Consider the following 11,048-nt stretch of genomic DNA (forward strand, 5'->3'; position numbering starts at 1 on the left):
CTGAGCACAACACTCTTACTGGCTTTTCTGGACCCACTTGTTTCCCTCCAGGGAGGCACTCTCACTGCTACCTCTCAGGCACCACATTTATGCACCTGTGAATCCCCTGCTGGTTTTGCTAAAATGCAAATTGTGATGCAGTGAACCTCAGCTGAGGCCAAGCCCCTATATTGCCAACAAGCCCCAGGGTGACATCTCTGCTGCTGTCCTGAGGGCCTCAAACAGCCAGGACCTGCATCTGCCCTCCTCCTTTTATCCACAACAGGTCCACTCCAACAGGTGTCTGTATTTAAACAATAAGACTGTTCACAAGCAAAACTGTGTTTTCCTCAGAGGTTCACAGATGTTCCCAAGGAACAATGAGAGTGTCAAGTCTCCAGGCAAAGTGAGAGAAGACTTTTAACAAGAAGAACATCAAACATCTCAACTACTACAAACACGACAGGAGGTGAAAGAAGAAAAAAACTATGAAATTGGCATCAATTCAACACACATTTTTATTAAGAACATATTCCATGCAGGTGAGACTCCTTGCCAAGGATACAAATTTTAAAAGACACGGGCTTTGCACTCAAGAGACCTAGGAATTGGAAGGGAAAAAGGATGTAAATGTGGGGCAAAAAGGATAGGAAGTGAGGTGCAGATTATCCACAGTGCAGGTTACAGTGGCGGAAATTCACACCAGGCAGAGACCGCTTCCTCTTGTGGATCAGGGAAGGCTCCCTGGAGGAAGTGACCCACGGAGGTACTCGGACTTCATTTTACTCTGAGATAAATTAGAGATTTAAGCCCCAGAATCAGGTCAGAACAAGAAATCCTGTTAAATTACACTTAACTCATCTTGACAACCCATCATCGAGCAGAGAGAAAAGACAAAAGTTGCGCACAGAGACTTGCAAATCCATCACCACTGAGCTGGGTTTAAGTAAGTCCTGACCCCTGGGCTGCCGGGATCTTGCTCTAAAGGGAGGCCAGTGAACCGATGTCTCCAGTGTGTTTTCCTGGGAAGATCAAATTGGAAATTGCTCTGCAGCGGGTGTAGGTGAGGACAGCAGGGAGAGGGGCACGGGGAGGAAGAGGGCTGAGGACAGAGAAGAAGGTAAGGAGACACATGGGAAAGAGCAGGAAGGTGGTTGCAGACCTACCGACGCTTCCAGAGCCAGAACGCAAGACCTTCCAGAAGCACCAGGGGCACGATCACCGCCAGGAAGACCAAGCCCACCGGGCGGTGCTGCTCTGTGGGTTTGGTGCAGACGGTGTCAATTCCCATCCATCTTGGGTTCAACTGCACCTTCCTGGTCCTTTTTGCTCCTGTCACCCTCTGCCTCACCAACCACCCTTCCTCCTTCTCGTTTCCCATCCCTGCTCAGAGATGGACACTTCACCAAACACTGCTTCCTCCCACGTCTGTAGGATCCTCACCTTCAGCTCTCCATTTCTTGCGTTATTAATTTTATGTCCTTTATGATCTGCAGTCCCTAGAATGCCAAATGTTTCATCTCACTCTCCTGCTCTGCTTCAGGACCACCCACCCACTTTCCCAGCTGGACCTCTACCCTTTCTCACCCCAGTAGAGGACCATGTCCTGGCCTCCTAGACTGCTGTGTCTCACTCGGCAAGACAGGCCAACTGCCTCTCTGGCTTCCACGTCCAGGACGTCTGAAGATACCATGTCCCATCAGCATGGGGCAAGACGTCGCCTCGTCAGGTGCCCTGGTGGTCCTGGTCACCCCGCATCCATGACACCCACACTGGCTTTGGGTAGAAGCCAGAGACGTGGCACATGAGGAGCAGACGGCCAGGTCCCGGACTTGGGCCAGTGGACAGCCAGGCCTCTGGCCTCACTGCAGAGACAGGACAGGCATTCTCAGACTGAGAGGGTACGTCTTCACATCACATTAGAAATACACATCTTTCCACCTCTAGGAACCTGTCACCATCGTCCCCTGACCCTCTTGGCCTCTACTCCACCAAATTTGAGAATATGGTGCAAATTTATGAGTGCACGGAGAGATAATGCTTGGAGAGAGGGAGCAGGACTGACCTTGTCGCTGAAGGTCTGCCTTCCCTGCCTCAAGAAGACCCAAGAGGAAACGGGGGCAGATGTCATTAATATTTGCTTGTATTTGTAAGTTGACCACATGGTACTGATTGAATAGTTTGGAGACCTGCTGAGCTCTCCTTCCTCCCTTTGGAGATGGCCACCACGACGTGTTCTGGAAGCTCACGAGATCTGATCCTTGATACACAATCTGCATGAAGCCTGTTGATGCTTCTCCAAAGTGAGAATCGTAGCCTCCTGCCAGCTGTAGCTGAAAGGGATCTGGGAAGAGAGAATGTGAGTTACAGGAAAGGGAGAGGGAAAGAGATGAAAGGAGATGAGTGGAAGCAAAGGACAGAGGAAGCAGAGGAGAAGTTGAGGGCATTGGACAGAATGGAACAACGTTTGGTTTGAGTGGAGACTCAGAGGGGAAGTGGTGGTCGCTGGAGGCAGAAGAAAGGTAAATTACTGAGAAAGGAACACATGCTGGAGGAGAAACAGGAAGGATGTGGGCAGAGAACAAGGAAGGGTTCCACAGGGGAGCTGTGATAAAATCATCAAGGGTGAGGGAAAGGCAGTGGGCAGAGGGAACACATAGACAGACAAATGTCTCTGACGGGACTGAATGGGGAGAAAAGCACATTTCAAGGATCAGTCACAGAGTGAGGAAGAGGAGAGTCTCTGGCTGGAGGCCAGGAAATGGGGTGGTCATGGGAGACTCTGGTGAGAGACAGGAGAACACAGCCTGATGTCAAAGAGAGGAGGGGAAATAGCAGAAGGTGTGAAGCTTTTCAAGTTCGGGGTCTGGCTTCTGCCTCCTGAACACACGGGTGTGATTCTGTTTTATGATGGGGAGTCAAGAGGTTCAGCAGCCAGGGGAGGCTCTTTCCTAGAGGAAGAAGGAATTCATGGCGACACACACACAGGCCACCTCCACCTCACCTGTCCTGAGGGACCCGAGCTCACATTCAAGCTGCCATTGACTGGCATGGTCCTGAAATATCAGAGGAAATCTCAGAGAATGTGTGAAATGACTTTTCTTGTTCCATTAGCTCCTCATTGCTGAGGTTTCCCCTGGACCATGGCCACAGAAAAATGAAAGCGCCCATCTTGCTGTCCCAGCCACGAGTCTGCAGTTCATCCAGCCAAGCTGAGCCCTGATTCTGTGTCCATGAACGGTTGCAAAAGGATGTTGTCAGGATGGTTCGAAAAGAGATTGGCTCTTGGAAGTCTGTGCCAGAAGAACAGATACACATTGGGAAGGAGAGAGAATGCCAAAGAAAGTTGCCAGGGAGGGGCCCAAAAATCTAGAGGACAGGGAGCCGTACTTCTCTCAGGAGACATGTGCTGCCCCGGAGCCCCAAGCTTCATCCCCATCCTTCAGAAATGGGATCAGGAATGTTCAGGAACAAACACGGCTAACATCCCTCACTCCCCAGGAATGTGCTTGGGAACCCACACCACAAGTGCACACACACACACAGAGATAAATGCACATATGTACACACACACACACACTCAGAGTTGCATGTGATAGACACGTATACAAAGAGCCATACAGACACACACAGAGACATGCAAACAGGCACCTATATGCACATGCTCATACCTACTAACACATGCAGATGCACATGTGCACACACGCAAACACACATGACTCACATGAGCACACACGGGTATGCATATGTAAGCGTGCATGCTTGTGCTCCCACAGGGCGTGCCCAGAGTCCTCACCATCGTCAGTGTCACCACCTGGGACAAGAACCGTGAGCAACACCAGTTGCAACAACAGCATCTTATGTGCAGATGTTCTTTCTTTCTCTCAGAAAGTGGGTCTTTGGCGTCTGTTCTCACAAACCTCCCCACACGCAGCCCCTCTCTTCTGACTTCCTTCTCAACACACACATTTTCCCTGAGTCTCCGCGACAATGCAAATGGACTCCACCCTCAACCCTGGACACCTACTCAGACTCTCACTTCCCCTCCGGGTCTGACCCTCCTCTCCCGCTTCCAGCTTCTCCCTGTCACCAGCCTCCATTCTGTTTCCCAAGGTCCTAACTCAGGTGCTGGGGACCAAGTCTTGGGTGGCATGGAAAAGTGACCCTACCTCTTGTGCCTTTTCTCCTCATCCAGACAGTAACCCATGAAAACACGGCTCCCCGGCATGCAGCCCTGGAGTCTGCTGTCACCCTGTCCCTCATGCCCTTGGGACACTCCCCATGGACATCCTTCATGTCTCACCCCATGCTAGCTCATTCACATCTCTACTTCTCACTGCTTGTGCTAAAAAACAAAATCAACCAGATGAATTTGAAGGTCACCTTCCCCTAATTGGGAAGGTAGGGGTCTAATCATGAAAATGACCTCACCTCTTGGGGGATGGAGAGGATCCATGTGAGAGAGGACCTCACTGTGATGAACAGAGAATTCCTCAATGACGGGGGAAGACTTACATTTCTGGGGGAGGTTGGACTGCACTTAGGTTAGGTTAAACAAGGTTTGGGGAGTTGGCCTGCCCAAGGCACCATTTTGAGTCCTTGGGTTTCTTTTAACACTTACTCTATTTGCTTTTCCAAATTTCGCCATGATTGCCTGTGTAACAGTATCAACAACCACCAGTTCACCATTATTTTAGGGGAGAATCAGTTGCCATCAGAGAGACCACAGGACATTGAAACATCTGAAGAATACCCCCTCAGTCGGACTTGCATTAATGTATATTCACTCGCCAAACAGTCGCTTAACAGCTTCCTGGATCCAAGCACCTTGCTACATTCATGAAACTATAGTGTTCATGGGGTGCCTGTGGGCTTACTTGGTTGAGCATCCGACTTTGGCTCAGGTCATGATCTTACAGTTTGTGGATTCAAGCCCTGCATCAGGCTCTGTGTGACAGCTCAGAGCCTGAAACCTGCTTCAGATTCTGTGTCTCACTCTGTCTCTCTGGCCCTCCCCTCCTCATGCTTTGTCTCTCTCAAAGATCTCTCTCGCTTACTCTGTCTCTCTCTCAAAAGTAAATAAACATTAAATTTTAAAAAATAAGGTAAGAAAATACAGTGTTCATCATGCAATCACTTTATTCAAGGAGCTTTTAGTCTCTTTGGGAAGAAAAACACATAAACCATGAACTATTCATTTTGGTGTGCTGAGTTAGTGTTCCTTTGGTTTTTTTTTTTTTTAATTTCCAGTATAGTTAACATACAGTGTTATATTAAGTGTACAATATAGTGATTCAGCACTTCTATACATTACCCAGTGCTCATCAATATATGGGTAATTCTAATCCCCTTCACCTACTCCACCCATTGCCTACCCACCTCCCCTCTGGTAGCCAGCAGTGAGTTCTCTATAGCTAAGAGTCTGGGGGGGGGGGGTTGTGTCTCTTATTTGTTTGCTCATTTGCTTTGTTTCTTAAATTCCACCTATGAGTGAAATCAAATGGTATTATGTCTTTCTCTGACTAATTTCAGTGACCATCATACCTCTCGATCCATCCATGTGGTTGCATGGCAAGATTTCAGACCTTTTTATGGCTAGTCATATCCCATTGCATGAACAGACATCTTATTTGTCCATTCATCTATCCGTGGACACTTGGGCAGCTACCACATCTTGGTTATTGTAAATAATGCTGCAATAATCATGTGGGTGCATGTATCTTTTCAAAATGCTGTTTTCATAAATACCCAGCAGTAGAATTAATGGATCATATGGTAATTCTGTTTTTAAGTTTTAGAGGAACCCCCATGCTGTTTTCCACAGTGGCAGCACCATTGGCATTCCCACCAACAGTATTCAGGACCTCCTTTTTCTCCACATCTTCTCCAACACTTGTTTCTTGTGTGTTTGGATTTAGCCACTCTGACTGGCGTGAGGTGACAGCTCATTGTGGTTTTGATTTGCATTTCCCTGATCAGTGATGTGGAGCATCTTTCCAGTATCTGTTAGCCATCTGAATGTCTTTTTCAGAGAAATTTATATTCATGTCTTTTGATTAGTTGTCCTTTTGCTGTTAAGTTGTACAAGTTCTTTATATAATATGGATACTAATCCTTTATCAGATATGTTATTTGTTAATATCTACTCCCATTCCATAGGCTGCCTTTTAGTTTTGTTGATTGTTTCCTTTGCTGTGCAGAAGCTTTTTATCTTGATGTAGTGTCAATAGTTTCTTTTTCCTTTTGTTTCCCTTGTTTCCAGAGACATATCTAGAAATAAGTTTCTGTGTCCGATGTCAGAGACATTACTGCCTGGGATCTCCTAGGATGTGTATGATTTCAGATCTTACATTCAAGTCCAATCCACTTTGAGTTCTTTTTTGTGTATGGTGTAAGAAAGTTGTCTAGTTTCTGTCTTTTACATGTAGCTGTCCTATTTTCCCAACACCATTTGTTGAAGAGACTTTCTTTTTCCCATTGCATATTCTTGCTTTCTTTGTCAAAGATTAATTGACCATAAGATTGTTGGTTTAATTCTGGGCTCTCTAGTCTCTTCCATTGGTCTCTGTGTCTACTTTTGTCCCAATACCATACTGTTTTGATTACAGCTTTGTAGGATAACTTGATATCTGGAATTGTGATACCTCCAGCTTTGTGTTTTTTTCCTTTTTCTCTCATGATTGCTTTGGCCATACAGAGTCTTTGGTGGTGGCATAAAATTTTATGATTGCTTGTTTTAGTTTTGTGAAAAGTGCTATTGGTATTTTGAGAGGCATTGCACTAAATCTGTAGATCGCTTTGGGTAATATATCCATGTTCCCAATATTTGTTTTTCCATTCCATGAGCCTGGAATATCTTTCCCTTTCTTTGTGTTACCTTCAATTGTTTCATCAATGTGTTATAGTTTTCAGAGTACAGGTCTTTCACCTCTTTGGCTAAGTGTATTTCTAGGTATGTTATTATTTTTGGTGCAACTGTAAATGGGATGGTTTGCTTAATTTCTCTTTCTGCTGCTTCATTATCTTTGTATAGAAATGCAAAGGACTTCTCCATACTGATTTTGTATCCTGTGACCTTACTGAATTCATGTATTGGTTCTTGTTGTTTTTTGGGGGGAGGCGTCTTTAGCGTTTCTATATATATAGTATTGTGTCATCTGCAAATCGTGAATATTTTTCTTCTTGGCCCATTTGGATGCCTTTTAGTCTTTCTCTTGTATGATTGCTGTGGCTGACACTTCAACTATTATGTTGAATGAAAGTGGTGACAGTGGTTAGTGGACATCCTTATCTTCTTCCTGACTTTAGGGGAAATGCTCTCAATTTTTCACCATTAAGTATGATGTTAGCTGTGGGTCTGTTACATACGATCGTTATTATGTTGAGTTATGTTACATCTACATCTATGTTGTTGAAGGATTTTATCATCAATAGATGTTGTACTGCGTCAGATGCTTTTTCTGCATTTATTGAAATGATCATACAGTTTTTATCCTTTCTCATGATGTCATATATCGTGTTGATTCATTAGTGAATACTGAATGACACTTGTACAGCAAGAATAAATTTCACGTGATCATGAGGAATGAATTTTTAATATATTGTTGGATTTGGTTTGCTAGTATTTTGTGATGGATTTTGGATCTTTGTTCATCAGAAGTGTTGGCCTGTAGTTCTCTCTTTTTGTGGTGTCTTTAACTGCTTTTGGTATCAGGGTAATGCTGGCCTCATGGAATGAATTTGGAAGCTTTCCTTCCTCTCCTATTTTTTGGAATAGTTGAGAAGAATAGATATTATTTCTTCTTTAAATTTTTGGTAGAATTTTCCTGTGAAGCTGTTGTTCCTCGACTTTTGTTTGTTCAGAATTTTCTCTCTACTGATTCAATTTCATTGCTGGTAACTGGTCTGCTCAAATTTTCTATTTATTCCCACTTCATTTTGGGGGATTATGTGTTTCTAAGAATCTATCCATTACTTATAGGTTGTCCAGTTGGAGGCCTATAATTTTTCATAAAATTCTCTTAAAATCCTTTGTATTTCAGTGGTGTCACTTATTGTTTCCCCTCTTCATTTCTGATCTTGTGTATTTGAGTTTGCTCTATTGCTTGCTCTTTTTTTTTAATGTATCTGGTTAAATATTTATCAACTTTCAATATTTTAAAGAACCACGCCCCGGCTTTGTTGATCTGTTCTTCTGTTGAGGTTTGTTTTTTTTTTTTTATTCTATATCGTGTATTCCTGTTCTAATCTTTATTTTTCCTTCTACTGATTTTTGGTTTTATTTGTTCTTCTTTTTCTATCTCCTTTAGTTGTATGATTAGGTTGTTTATTTGATATTTATCTTGCTTCTTTAGAGTGATCTGTATTGCTATGAACTTTCCTCTTAAAACTGCCTTTGCTGTATCCCCAAATATTGGGCCATTGTGTTTTCATTTTCCTTTGTCTCCATGTATTTTTTTAAATTTCCTCTCTGATTTCTTGTTTGACCCATTCATTCTTCAGTAGCCTGTTATTTAACCTCCATGTATTTTATGCTCTTTCCAGATTTTTTTTCTTGAGGTTCATGTGTAGTTTCATATTGTTTTTTGTCAGAAAAACATGCTTAGTATGACTTTGATCTTTTTTAATTTATTGAGACTTCTTTTGTTGTGTAATATGTTATTTATTCTGGAGAATTTCATGTGTACTTGAAGCATTGTGTATTCTGTTGTTTTTGGATGGAATGTTCTGAATATATCATTTAGATCTATCAGATCCAAGGTGTCATGCAAAGCCATTGCTTCTTTGTTGAATTTCTGCTTGGATGGTCTGTCCATCATTGTCAGTGGGGTGTTAAAGTCTCCTACTATTATTGTATTACTATGGATTACTTCCTTTATTTTTGTTACTAGCTGATTTATGTATTTGGGTGCCTCCATGTAGGGTGCAGAAATATTTACAATTGTTATATTTCTTGTTGGATTGTTCCCTTTAGTAGTATATAGTGTCTCTCTTCGTCACTTGGTACAGTTTTTATTTTAAAGACTATTCTGTGTGATACAAGTATTGCTACCCCGGCTTTCATTTCGCATCCATTTGCTAGATAAATTCTTCTCCATCCCTTCACTTTGAATCTGCATGTGTCTTTACATCTGAAATGAGTCTTTTGAAAGCAGCATAGAGATAGGACTTGCCTTTTTATCTATGTCATCACACTGTCTTTTGATTAGAGCATGTAATCCACTTACATTGAATATATTTACTGATAGGTATGTATTTCTTGCCATTTCATTACTTGTTTTATGGCTGTTTTGGTATTCTCTGTTTCTTTATCCTTTTTGCTCTTTTCTTCATGATCAGATGGGTTCTTTAGTGATATACTCAGATTGCCTTCCCTTTATTTTTTGAGTCTATTCCTAATTTTTGATTTGTGGTTTTCATTCGGTTTCTACATAATATCATCTGTATATAGCAGTGAATATTAACTTATTGTAAAGTGACCCACGTTTTAGGTATATGGTGTCATACTTTATGTCTTTTTATTTTGTGAATCCCCTGACTGATTTTTATGGATATCCTTATTTTTACTGCTTCTGTGCTTACTTCACCTTTGGTCTTTCCTCTCCTTTCTACTCACGGTCCCCTTTAATATTTCTGGTACTGATGGTTTTGTGGTCATTAATTCCTTTAACTTTTGTTTGTCTGAAAAACTCTTCATCTGTTTCTATCCTGAATGATAGCCTTGCTGGGTAGAATATTCTCGTTTATAGTTCTTGTTCTTTCAGCACTTTGAAGATATCATGGCACTCCCTTCTGGCCTGCAAAGTTTCTGCTGAAAAATCAGCTGATAGCTTATGGGTTTCCTTTGTATGCAACTGTCTTCTTTTCACTTGCTGGTTTTAAAATTCTCTTTTATCATGATGCTTTGTCATTTTCATTACTACATGTCTTGATGTGGACCTCCTTGGGTTGATTTTGTGGAGGCTCTCTCAGCCTTCTGATTCTTGATTTCTGTTTTCTTCACCAGATTTGGGAAGTTTTCTGCTATTATTTCTTCAAATGAAAGTTTTGCCCTTTTTTCTCTCTCATCTCCTTCTATGATTTCAATAATTCCGATGTTATTATGCTTAATGGTATCTCTGAGTTCCATAAGTATGTTTCGTTTTCTTTTTTCCTCTCTTCTGTTAAGCTTGATTGCTTTTCATTACCCTGTCCTCCAGGTTGCTGATTCATTCCTCTGCTTCCTATAGTCTACCCTTCATTCCATCCCTGTATTTTTAATTTCATGTACTGAGCTTTTCTTCTCTGATTGGTTCTTTTTTTTATGTTTTCTCTCTCTTTGTTGAGGGTCTCATTGAGGTCCTCCTCTATTATCTCAAGTCAAGTGAGTATATGACAATTACTTTAACTTGTCTATCAGGGAGGAGTTAAGATGTAAAAATGGTGGGGAGACTTTGAGCTTGCCTCATTCCTTGAACACAGCTAAATGAATATCAAATCACTTTTGAATACACAAGGAATTGATCTGGGGACTGAGACAGCAAAATTGCAGAAGTGGAGGTAGAAAAGTGGCCACATCATGAAAGGTAAAAACTGCGAAGAGTTGATCTGGGGACAAAAGAACTGTGGGTGTTGCAAAGGGAGGGAGCCTTAATCATGGAGAGAGGAGAGAGCTAAGAGAGAGTGTGAAGGACAGAGAGAGAGAAAGTTGAAGGTGCCTGTAGGGAATTTCACAGTAAGAACCCTTCCCCAAAACCATCGACTGGAAAAAGAAGAGGGGTTGACCATCGCAAATTTTGATAAGAGTGGAGTGTAGAGTCTAAAGTTTTGGAGGTCCACACCATCTCCAGTGTCCTGCCTGGTGGGTTTGGTGGTACCCCAGTGAGTAAGGAAGGCAAAGAAACCAGAAATGGTCAGCATAGTCTGAGTATCCCCTTGGTTATAAACAGCTCCCCTGCTTGGAGTGCATTTAAGAGAAGTGGCATGGTATCTCTGGGGAGAAAAACCTGGTGGGCACCAATGTGCTGCCCTATTCACTGGCATAGGAGCACAGACCCCAGCTAAGGGTAGCAAACCTTGGTGCCAGATTT

General features: G+C 42.6%; 1 pseudogene; it reads right to left on the minus strand.

Annotated features, from left to right (window-relative positions):
- Window positions 1–1,141: 1,141 nt before the first annotated feature.
- On the minus strand, window positions 1,142–3,836 carry LOC124521730 (T-cell surface glycoprotein CD1a-like; annotated as a pseudogene).
- Between the last annotated feature and the right edge of the window lie 7,212 nt (window positions 3,837–11,048).

Source organism: Lynx rufus, unplaced genomic scaffold (assembly GCF_022079265.1).
Source record: "Lynx rufus isolate CCGP_SWC_20201006 ecotype Redwood Valley unplaced genomic scaffold, mLynRuf1.p SCAF_31, whole genome shotgun sequence".
NCBI lineage: Eukaryota > Metazoa > Chordata > Mammalia > Carnivora > Felidae > Lynx > Lynx rufus.